The sequence below is a fragment of the Antedon bifida genome, chromosome 5 (genome assembly GCF_963402885.1).
Source record: "Antedon bifida chromosome 5, ecAntBifi1.1, whole genome shotgun sequence".
NCBI lineage: Eukaryota > Metazoa > Echinodermata > Crinoidea > Comatulida > Antedonidae > Antedon > Antedon bifida.
Genome location: NC_136230.1, coordinates 14,392,782 through 14,406,100, shown reverse-complemented (window position 1 = coordinate 14,406,100; position 13,319 = coordinate 14,392,782). Strand labels below are relative to the sequence as shown.

The 13,319-nt window shown below is 32.7% G+C and overlaps 1 protein-coding gene across 1 annotated transcript in view; it reads left to right on the top strand.

Moving 5' to 3' along the window:
- LOC144843358 (uncharacterized) overlaps positions 1-13,319 on the top strand; it is an 851,823-nt gene that overhangs the window by 507,754 nt on the left and 330,750 nt on the right. The window lies entirely within an intron of this gene.

Below are 13,319 nucleotides of genomic sequence, written 5' to 3'. Positions count from 1 at the left end.
ATTGAGTAAATACGTTAAACGCAATGACTATTTGAGTTTTGGTACGTAGCAAAATGACATCCCAATTTTTCGCGAAAAAATTCAATATAGAATTATTTTTTTAAAGTAACTTAAAATTAAGATAAATCGATGAAATTTCGTATACACGTTCTTTATATGATCTTCTATCGTATACAAAAAAGAAATTTCAAATCGGATAAGTAAAAAAAAAATTAGAAGTTCAAGACGGTTAAGGTTGGTTGTTGTCAAATCAGGCCTATCAAAACTACTACCCGATAAGTAGGCATGATTCAGAAACCAATATTTCAAAAAGTGCGTGATAAGAAAATATAAGCTGATGATAGGGTAAACTCTATTAAAATGTCTTTATAAATGTGGTTATCCGATCAAATTTCGATCATTTTTAGAAAAGTTATCGTAATTTGAAAATTTAAATTCTCAAGACGTTTTTGGCCGTTTGCTCCTATCGATGAGCAATGTAATTGAATAGGAAAACATATACGTCACAGGTCAAATGCAAAGTAGCAAAGGCCATTTGAGAAATAGCACATATATATCCATCGTAGCAAAAGCCGTTGAGTTCTATATATATATATATATATATATATATATATCTATGCCTGTAATAAATAAATAGCGAGCCTACGCGTGGATCTTAGAAACACTTTTTAATATTTAATATGATGTATTCAAATTAGTTTTAAAAGCTTACTTATAGTATTTTGGAAGAAAACAAATTGCTGGCTGTAGTTGTTTGTCTTTTTGTGAGATTCACTCTCTAAACTTTATTTAAATTTCAGTACATCATAACTTAATTAGAATTAGTATATCACTGTTACATATCATTAAAAAAATGATGTTTTGTTTTGTTTCTTTTCATATTTTGATGTTATGGCTTTATCTGTTAATACAAAGTGTCCCATGCAACATCATCCATACATTAAAATAAAATATACAGTATGTACATCAATAACTATTATACAGTGTATTATTAAATCATTAACAAGACAATAATTGGCTAATTTGATTATATTTTCCAATAATCTCTAAATATGCGTACATTTTTATAAATTTGAAATTTAATGTTCTAAAAAGGCGAATTGCTGCCTATTCTCATGTTATTCCATTAGAATAGGCATCAATTCTCCTTTTTTAGAAAATTAAATAACGCTAAAAACAAGTCTAAATTTAAATCATGTGAAATACTTACAAGTTGATGAAATGCGCTTAAATTAAACCTATTATATGGATTTTCATTAATTTTTTGGGATATATTCTATAGAAAACCTAGAAGTACTGATACAAATTAACATCATAATGTTGATTAAAACACAGTGTAAGAGCGTTGAATATTTAATAAACCTTATCACCCCAATTGCTTTTATGAGCAAGCCACAGGAGACTGGATTATTTTTTCTTGGGAACTGCTGTTTTTTCACGTTTTTACGGAAGTCAATCATGGTACGTCGGTGTAATCTTTCTCATGATATCAATGTTGTTTGTGTCATAGCTTCTTTTTCTCCTAATTCTGCTGACGATAATGTTGTCACAGATCTGAAAATAAATTATAAAACGTTAATATTAATTAATATTAATGGACATTAAAAAGTGTAGAAAATGAAGTGAAAGAAATTATACAAATACGCCCAAGGTACGGCTGGTTAGTTTAAACTAAAATAGCTATTTTACGTTTTAACATGTTTGTTCAGACCATGAAATTCAAAAGTGATCGTATTCATGTAACATAGGCATACGTCTACACGTCTTCCCTGGTCGAAACGATGCTGTAAACTTAGAAAGAAGATAAACCACACACACAGAGACCTACCAAAGCAACATGCTGTTACTAGCGCTGACAACAATTGATGCAAATATTAACTTTATAATTACACAAAACAAAAAAATTACACATAATAATCATAACTCGTGCCCTGATAGATTAGACATCTTACTGAACCCATTATGTTTCAATGACTGCGGTATATTTGTACATTCTGAATGCAAATTTTGAAACATTTGCAAACAAACCCTTACATTCTAAGTTGTGTGACTTCATCCATTGTATCTGGTAACTTTCTATTGGCAGTTTCGGGTAAAAGTAAAACAAGTACTCCAGATGAAATGGCTAATACACTGAATGTTAACATTGCAAGTGGTGCCCAATACTTTGACAGGTGGAGGATATATGGTGATAGGATGGCTCCAATCCGACCAGATGTTGAACAAATACCAACAGCAACTGACCTATTGCCAAATGAATATAGCAGTCTGTTAGTTTGACAAAGATACATTCATATCATATCATTACATCATTATCATTATGGAAAGAAGAACATATCAACATTACAATAAAAATGAACTAGATTATAACAATGCCAAAATAAAAATGATGGCGAGAATCATTGTTTTCTTCTGTATGAGTTGAATAGGGGAGTAAAAAGATGATGTGCTTTAAGTCTACACCTCATGACGTCGAATATACAATTACAATTATTAGAGCAGTTGCTCGTTTAACACAGTATTTAACTTTTTTTTCAATTGAACTAGACTAGAGATAACCACTAAATAGAAGAAAATAATATTTCTAACCGTATATTAGTTGGATAGAGCTCTGCAGTATAGAAAAATATAATACCGAATGCAGCGGTTACTCCAAACTTTCCTACCATCGCTACTGTCAGTCGTCCTATTCCCATTGCTTTTCAACAAAATAAAAAATATATTACAAATTCAATTATTGGTAAAAACAAAACACAGTGATGTCTTACTATATTTATTTATAAAAAAATCAATAGGTGATTCTAGTACGAATCACCAATAATTAAGACGAACTTTTAATTCATAGATCTTCTTCATTGGCTACCAGTTCATCGCAGGATTAAGTATGAATTACTCATAACCACATTTAAAGCATGACAGAATATTGCTCAAAATTATTATTTGAGTAGAATCTTGATCGTATTAACCAGCTCGCTCACTTAGATCATCAGATGATACTATACTGCTTAGAGTTCCATCAGACTTTGGACAGTTGGAGAATGTTATGGAAAAGTTTACCGCGTACAACAAGATCTTCAATGTGGGCACCATTTGAGAAGTTAATTAATAGAATAGAACGTATACAAAGGAAAGCAACAAGGATAATGATGTTTAGAAAGGTTCCTGGGACACATCTTATTTGTATAGATTGAAAGTGCTAGAATTATTATCTATTGATGACTTGTTTAAATTACATAGACTTTTATTAGGACTTAATGTGCTGAAATGTTACTGTCCTCATTCTTATAATAATGTAGTATATTAAAACTACTGAAAGGTGTCCGGGTAAGCTTTTACGTTGGAATTCGAAAGGTAATACTTTCGAAAGCTAATTCTGTATTTGTTTCCTTTCCTAGACTATGGAAGCAAATACCAAATCCTTTAAACAAACAGTTTAATTGCCTTAGTATCACTAGTCGTAGACCTTTATGGAATGTTAACTTGTTTTATTCATTCTTTAACATAACTGGTTTTATACATGTATGTACTGCAGCCGTGGGCATTATAAATTCTTTTATTATTATCATTATTGGTGTTGTTGTTTACTTACGAATAAAAATAGTCAGTAAACAAGCAACGCCACCGAGTAACAATGTTGCTGATAAAGATCGTCTGCGTCCAAAATAGTCCAGAGCTACAATACTCAATGCATAGGCTGGTATCTCGGTAGCACCAGATACAAGAAAAGATATGTAATGATTAACGCCAAAATCAGAAGTACTCAGAGAGAGGCCAAAGTAAGAGATATTAACAGCAATCCTTAAAAAAAAACAATATTTAAATATTTAAACAATTATTATTATTATTAAAAATAGTCACGGTATTGATCGTTACCATCGTTTGAAGAAGGCCTGCAAAATGACAGACTCCAGTAACAGCATGCAAACAAACTTCTCCAAACAATGGTAGATGCTAAGGTATTAGACAGCTTTAGTTTGCCAATTTCGAGTTTGACAAAGGAAGTTTTCCAATGTCTTTTCTGAAAACTATTTAGTTTGCAGAAGTTAGGTCGCCAAAAGCCTCCAGTAACTAGTGTCCAACAGGCACAAAACCATCTCCAAATTGTTAAGTAAATTATGCTAGTGTATAATATGCTTTAGGGAAGTAGAGACACACTTTTATTTTTCAGAAGTTTCCTGAGGTTCCTTAAGTTTTTGTCACCATGCAGTAAACAAAATGAAAAGTTTGCTTGTGTAGACGTTTAGTGTTTCCTAAAAAAAAAGCCGTACACATCAGGTAAAACATACTATAAGCATAACTTACCAGCATAACATAACATTAAATGTTCGCTTACAAACTGGCCATGGTCTAAATAAATCAAGAAACGACATGAGTGAAGATGGTTTACCCTGAAAATAATATAAAAGTTCAGCAAGTGAATAGAAGAAATGTTATAACTTAAAAATAATTACATCCTAGTCAAAATATCTAAGAAGCTTACCTCAAAATAGAAAGGTGCGTTTTCATTTAAGGAAACATACATTTCTTTTGCTGTTGATAACTTAATGAAATACCCTTGTTTCGTGTGTAGGTGTATACATTTTTATTATCTTCATATTTTTATCATTTGTCTATCAAGGAATACCAGAACCAAGAAATAAGATAAATGTGCCCATGTTGACTTTTAAAAAGATACGGGATAAGATACATATACATCTTCACCGTTTATAAATTAATTCCAGTATTCAACTCTGGTGGTTTGTAATTTCTCTATGCCTCTTTAAATCCGTTCGTTGTTGAAACCTCTGTATATATTGTAATTGTTTTACCATCAGGAAAAACCAATAAAAAACATTTTGTATCTTGTATGTGAATGAATATTATTATTACTGGAAATTTTCAATATTATAAACAATCATTGTTTTAAAATTAAGAAATATTCGATTACGTTTCATATACCTGATTATATGTAATAACTATTATACGTACCATGTGTTCAGAAAAGTGAAAATCTGTTGGCAAATTAACGTTGTTTACAGTTGCTGCCTTCTCAGTTATCTTCTTTGCTTCATCATATCTTTTTTGAGAAATCAGCCACCGTGCTGATTCTGGGAAAAATCTTGAAAAAGAGAGATTATTTGTATTTAAAGAGAGTAATTTCGGTCAAGAATTTAAGCTAATGCATTAATTATTGTTTTGTTAAAAAAACTAAAATAATTTTCTATTAGGACTATAATGTTAAAACATTATATAGAAAATTATTTTAGTTTAACAAAACAATGATGTATTTGTTAATGTATCGTATTTGATAGCTTTTAACATTTTCATACAGGTTTTACCATTACACTGGTCATACTGTTTATCGTTTATGCCAAATAAATGAATGAAAACAAAAATGTTAATCACTTCAATTTACTTTCGCTCTTTGTGTTGTATTCTTTATAATAATTACAAAAGGAAAGGCAAAACTCCTGTTATGGACTTTAATATTTGACAATAAAACAATAAAATAAAATATGCAAAAAGTGTTACGGTATTTATACAGTGTTGGAACTTTCTCTTACGGTATATAAAGAAAATATAATAGCCCAGGTACACTAGCCACAAGCTGTAAAGTTCGCCATTCACGGATAAAGTATGCAAGTCCTGCCATGATTATTAGACCAAATGCAAAGAAGAATTCGATAACAAGTCCAGCATATGTTCGTTTGGAAACACCGACAGTCTCAGTACCTAAAGAGATTCAATATGAACAAAAATAAATACCATAATAGTGTATCATTACAGGTTAAGGCCAATTTATACAGACGATCCGAGCGGATAATGGTAGGTGGAAAACCGTACCACGTAGAATTTGTATCTATCATGAGCGGGTTTCCACTCAATCGCTCCTTGTTTTGTAAATGTCATACGAAATAACGTAGATTCTATATATATGCTAAGAATATAATATGCTAATTTTGTTTTCCGCTTACCGTTAACGTTCGTTCTTGTAAATTGGCATTTAGTATACTAACATTACAGTTTTAAAGGTTTGCTCCGGCAATAAAGTAACTATTGTTTATTGTATTATATATATATATAAAGCATAATGTATGTAGGCATACGGCCTATCCACGTTGAAACACCGCACAGTGGGCCAGAATCAATTCAAAGTGTGCCAAAAGTCCAAAATGGTAAATGTGGCATTCCGAACTTTTTAATATTGGATTAGGAAGAAGACATCTTAAATTATATAAATCCACTAATAATTTAATTTTTTGTAAATTTTAATAGTGTCTTGTAACCATGGAAACTTGAAGAAACCATGACATTTCACTTCAAATGAGCAAAAACAACAGTTTTGATAAATTCGCTGTTATTTTTTCTAGAAAAAAGCAATGGATTTGATACTGCATAAAATTGTTGTCTGTTATTAATTATATTAGGCAGTAAAATAACATTTTCGATTATTGCTCTATTTTAGGGCTAAAAGTCACAAAATATAACCCAAAAATACCAAAAAATCGTATTTTTAAAGTAAAACCACTAAAATAGTTTGGATTCGCGTCGATTCGCACGCTAATTTTGACAATAATATTTCGAGCAAAGCTTGAGTTTTACGTTAATACCAAATTTGGCTGCGAAAATTTGCGACATTGCATATAGGAAGCTATTTAAATGTCCCGTTTTAAAATAAATGTATAATGCATTTTCATTGACACGTTGATGTACCGCAATCGCACGAACTTGACGAAGAGAAAACCTTTCCACGACGCGTCTGTATTGGAAAAGAGAATGCTACCAGTGTGAGAATAAGCATTCATAAATGTACTGTAGGTACAGGTAACATGGCCTCCATATCAAAATACAACCTTTAAAGCTGTCCATTCGGCTGGTTTAATTACCAACATTGAACTAGCCTGCAATGTATGTTTACGTGAATTGCGTTTACATTACAATGTAAGGAATGACGAGAACATACCAAAAGACCTTTTGGAGTATACTACTAATACCATCAAACCATTTCTTTATTATTTACGAAGAAGATGGTACAAGTATGGCCGTCACAAGGTTCATTTCATCAGATATTATTAGTCAGAGAACCAGAAGAACTTCTCTATGCTGCTTCACAAGGCGTCTATAAGCAAAATTCACATTTAAAATATATGCTGAAGTTTGCAATGCTAACACCATTAAGACCAGCTAAAATATGAAAGTTAATATCCGAAAAAAAAAAATAATCGATCAAGTTTACAAGTGAAAAAGCTTTGTCACTTTTAGCTAGTTTAAACTGATATGACAAAACAGTCATAACAAACAGGTTTTTGGAACGTAAGGGAAGCTAAGCATAGATGCTACCCAAATAATATAACGGTTAAAGAAGATTCGGCAAGAGTACCCCTTCAAAGCTTGCTGGACCAAACTGCACTTCGAATGCTCAGTGTAAAAAAAAAGAAATTACAGAAGTAGTAACATAAAGATACTTCCTCGTGATTTTGCCGACCTTTACACCTGCAATTCAATATATTATTTGATATTAATTAACTATGAACTGGCTGCAGATGAAAACAGAAAAGACAACATCTAAATACACTACAATTTACAATTCACCATAGTTGACCAAAAGGTCGTGAATGCTTTGACTGAAACCAAGTATTCAATGCGATGTTATATATGTGGAGCTACTCCAAAACAGTTTAATGATTTGGATAAACTCCCATTGTCAAGTGAAGAAGCCTACAGCTACATGGCTCTCGCCACTACACAAATGGAGTAGGTGCTTCGAAATGCTAATTCATATTGGTACAGAATGCCAGTAAAAAAAGTGGCGTATTTCGTCTGATAGTGAAAAAGCCATCGTTGCCGATATGAAGAAAAGAAATACACGATCGGTTTAAAGAAGATATAGAAATGAAAGTAGATGAACCTAAACAAGGTTCAGGAAAACAATTGCAACATAGCTTGCAGAGCTAGCTTTCCAGGAAAAGGAGACTTCCACTGAAATTTGCGGGTTGGATGTAAATCTAGTACGTGTTTAGACCCTTTACAATTTGGGAACTACTGCCGAAAAACAGCAGAGTTATATATACAACTCTATCCATGGTAAAATGCCAGTGAGTGTACATGTTCTCCTAGTTCATGGTTCATCAATTATTTCGAGTTCTGTATTACTGATAGGTATGGTGAGCGAAGAGTCTATCGACGAAAACATACAATGAAAACAAACGACAACATAAGTGATGTATTTCAGTCATTTAAACCCTTATTTGTAACATGCAATAAAAACCTATTTTCAATATAAATATTATTCACACAACAATCAGAAAACAGTATTTGTACATTAAAAAGATTGTTTCATTGAACTCTGTGGATCTTTAAATAATTTAAGTACGTTTCAATCATGGATGCAATTTAATCACACATGATATTGCAATGAGAATTTAACTCATCAAAAATTATTATTTTATGACGTATAATATATTAAGAAAATGTTCCAGTTGGATTTATTGGGTGTAGCAAGGAAGATGAACATTTTAATTTCACACTTCCCTGGGTAATAGAAATCCTTACACTTTAAATAATGAATGTAATATCAATCGACATAAGAATTACAAGCACATTCGCCTCAACCAATCAGAATGAAAACACCATTTGTATTACGTCATACCTATTTAAAAATACTTCCATTAAATTCTACGGGTCTGAAAACCCATTTGATCCTTTAAAAATTAAGGTAATCAGTATTTATTTATGCGTATAGACTTTTGGCACACTTTGAACCAATTCTGGCCCACTGTGCACCGGTTCTCGTCAGGTCACCGAAGTTAAACAAAGGTTAGAGCTTTGATAAGAATATGGGAATATCGGTTGCTTTATATGTATATATGGAGCTGGGTTCAATTAGAAACATCTAGAAACCGCCCTTGAGCATGATGCATTATAACTCAAATTAGGCCTATAGATTAAAATACTCTACCTATAACAAAGGCAGTGATGAAAACAGCAATGTTTGCTGCCGCCGTGATGAATCGCAACGCCGTGTAAGCAGCAAACGATTTCACAAAGGAAGTTAATATTCCAGAGCCACACTGTAAGCCTACAGCTAAAAACAAAACAGGTTTCCTACCAAACCTATGAAGAAAATTAAAACAAAAATGCATATTTGTATCATGTAATAAATCATAATCCCAAATACAGTGTCATTGAAAGAATTATTTTATTGGTAAGTCGATATATGAAAAGGGATGTCTGTAATTTGTTTATGTCAAAGATATTTAATGTTTTAAAGTCACGGAAGAGTGGTTTAGTAAATGAAAGATAATTTGAGTCGGTACATATGCGAACTGTGATTTTGATTATAGAGCAATTCAATGGAAAATATGTGTACGGTTACAACATTCGCTGTTTAGCTCATATAACAACACAAAACAATAAATAATTGGAATGTTCTATTAATTAAGCGTTTAGTTGCAAATACATTTGACATATGAATTTCGCAATGATAATATATAAGTAAGACCATTCATCAAAATCTACTAACTACATATACCCTTACATTTAAAAACTACAGAAAGACCAATACGTCGCCGGTCGTCTGTTCAGTTAGGAAATGTCAAAATACTTACTTGTCCGCTAAAGCTCCAAAAACAAGTGAACCAACTAGTGTTCCAACAAAAAAAATTGACTGTGAAAGCGATGGCTTTGCGGCCTTTTCACAGACAAGATCAAACTGAAATTATAAAACAAAAACTGGTAAAATCAAGATAATGGTTTACAAATGATAAACTAAAAGAAATGTTAATAGTAATGTCAGGGCAATTTACAAAAAAAGCCACGGCAATTACAGGCCACCGTAAACACTGTTTTGTAATAATATGGTAACCTTCTTGTTTATACATTTTCATTACAAAATGTGATACTGTAAATGATTTAATAAACATGCAGTAAGCTGTACAGCATATACAAACAAAATATTAATAATAAATGATCCTTATATATGTTTATTATCTCTTTCTTGTAATTATCTTTCAACTTTCGTATTTTATTTATTCAAACATTCTGAATAAGGCATTAGTATTCGACTTATTTTGTGCCGATCGTCGTCTTTCCTAACCAGAGCAAAAAGTAATTCTTCGTTAAAGTGCACAACAACATACACTTAGATTACAAAGGGGAATATTAAATTGTATAAACTGTAACCCTTATTTAGTTGCGTTAGAGAGTATGTATTATAATCATAACATAAACCATTGGGATTTCCGCAGTTTGTGTATCACGATTTATTATAATGTATTAGCGTTCACAGCCAACTCATGCTAGACGTGATCTCTGTACTTGGTCGGCATACCGCCGCTATGTTGAAGTAAATTGTCCGAAAAAGAGAGACGTATCGAAAGAGAAATCTTACTGAAGAATTGCCAAATTGCAGTATTTCAATTGCAATAATTTGCACGTAGAGAATCCCTGGATGAGTTACTTCACAACTGGCGCCACCTCCTGTCTGAACTAAATATGTGCAATTCGACCGATTACACTACCAGGAATGCTATATAGCTCCACTTTCTCCTAGAATGGAGAAAATAAGTATTCTATCCATGCTCTTAGTAAATTAACATTTCACAAGTAGGCCTACCAAATACGATGGTGGACATGTCGTGATACCCCATTTCCAGCTTCGAAAGCACTACATAGGTTGCCCTGGAAAGTTATATTATTGATAATGATCTAGTCAACGTCCAGATTCAGGATGAACCAGCTTCTCAGGCGAACCGAGATTCGCCGAATTTCTTATGGACTAGTGATTCTACAACTGTGCATGGTATTCGTTTAGTTAACTTTGATTTGTGTGACTCGTTATAATCGTATCACAAGCATCATTTGCTCTTTACGATTATATATTATGTGCAGTAGGCTACTTTCAAATTTTATTCAGTGTCTTCATGAACTCTAACAATGTCACCTACCAACGTAATAACAAACAAAGGGGGAAAAATCACCACCACAATCATTAGGACGTCATTATAAGTAGAGCGAACACTCATTGAATATACTTTCGATCGTGGCGTGTAGGGTGGACTTCAAGCGTCACGGCAACTTTCAAAAAATATACGGCAATTTACAAAATAAACCACGGCAATTTTTTTTTAAAGCCAGGGTGTTTCATTTTTAAGTTGCCGTGGTATTTTTGTTGAATTGATGTGTTTTATTTTTAAGTTTCCGTGATGTTTTATATTAAAGTTGCCGTGGCTTTTTTAAAAATTGCTGTGGCTTTTTTTAAATTGCTGTGGCATTTTTTGTAAATTGCCGTGATATTTTTTAAAAGTTGCCGTGACACTTACAGGCCACCGTAGATTTGATAACCCTGACCCACTTAGTTTGGTTTTCGGTAAACCTAAATTAAATTGTATGTACTATCTAACAACTCTTTAAAGAATACCTGATTAAAAAGGGTTGATACAGCATAATTTTAAGATACGTTCGGGTCTTTTTTTGTGTCATTTGAATTTAAAACGAAATGTTTGGAGTTGTGGTAATTTAAGTTCAATGGATGGCGCCGGCATTATTTATACTCACAAAGCATTTATAAGGAATTGAAATGTCTTGTTTTATAAGTAACGCAGTATGCGTTTATGACTATTATTCGATATTTTAACAAATATATTGACACATTATTGACATTTTCTTGGCCTAATTTTAATTCCTATACATTTCATACCATTTGGCCTACCATCATAAAAATCAGTCATGGACTCATTCATTTTAATAAACATTTCATGAAAGATGTTATTGTATAATACTGACAATATAACGTTGCAATTTATACTTATCCTATACTACAAAGTGTAACACGGAAAGCATCACACTCAATCGTGCATGATAAAGTGACCATCTAATCATTTCTTTTTTTAAATGGTTATATACAGTTGAACCTCCGTGAGCGTGAGTGGAGATTCTGTCCCAGTTATCCTGTTCCCAGCCCCATAATACAGTCCTTGCAGTACCACACAGAAAGACAAACTGTCATATTGATCAACAATCAGAAAAGTGTGAATTTCTACCACCGTATGCCATTCAGCTAACATCAACGCGTACAATATCTCTTAACATTCTCTCCTACAAAAATGTCGACATTTAAACCTCACTGGAATATTTTTCAATTCTGTGATAATTTTGTAGTTAAAGGATGGGTTTGTACTAGATAATGTGCTCTCTAACCATTGTTTGGAGAGGTATCTTCCTGGTTCGACACGGTGTTTCTAGGAACTTGTATTACAAAAAGAAACAAACGCGTATAATTCTTATAGGGGTTCATATTTGAGAAACATTTGAACGCTTATTGTATAATTGTATTAAAATATATAAAACAGCATAATTTGAAATACACTAAGACCGTGGTGGGCGCCGATTTTCAATAGAAGATACCGTAGGTGCGCGACTGAGCTATGCTTGGGGCCAAGGTTAGAACATCTATAGAATTGGACCTTTAGTTGACCGGAAATTGAATAAAAATTTGTCAAAGTTCCAGCTTGGAATTAATTAATTATATAAAATATAAGATAATTGTTCGAAGCTCAATACACTGATTCCAGTGGTTAGTGGTGGTGAGATGATTTCTATCACCTCATCCCACTAGTGCTGAAGCAAGATAGTTTTGAGACTTTTACCAACATTACGATATCATAGCATATCATAACATGCATTCTTTTCTCTTTCTAACACAACTTCCAAGACTTTATGTGTAACTCCCTTCATACCGCCTAAATCAATATTATGCCAAACAGACCAAATGTAAGCTCTCTGAGGCGTATTACAGCGAGTAATGTTCTTTCAGCAAAAAAAAAAAAAACACGCTTGTGTTGCGGGCTTGCACACATAGTTGTTTAATAGTTCTCCATCTATTTATAAGCATTCCTATACAGTAACTATGGAGAAAGAACCATTCCCTAAATTGTGAAACACCTAATGTCCGTATTGACTTGACAAGGAACACAAAATGAGGCATCGTTTATGATGTCACGCTACTAATATTAGCACAAGTCTAGGGCTATTTTAGATGCTTACGTAACTACCTATATTTGACGTTACCTCTTGGATGATAGTTGACTTGTACTGAGAGGTATCGTATTCCCATCCATTTGTACACAATGTAATGTCAAGTTCTCGAGATACGTCGTTTGTAAAAAGTGCTTCCGTGATGTCTTCGCTCGTATACATCCAGCATTGTGCTTCGTTTGGTATTGTATTTACATCATCTTTAGGTCTTGCTAAGTTTTGTTTTATTTTGATACATGCTTCCCTTTCGACTGAATCACTGTTTGTACAATTAAAGTTTTGTAACTCCGGTACGACACACCAGT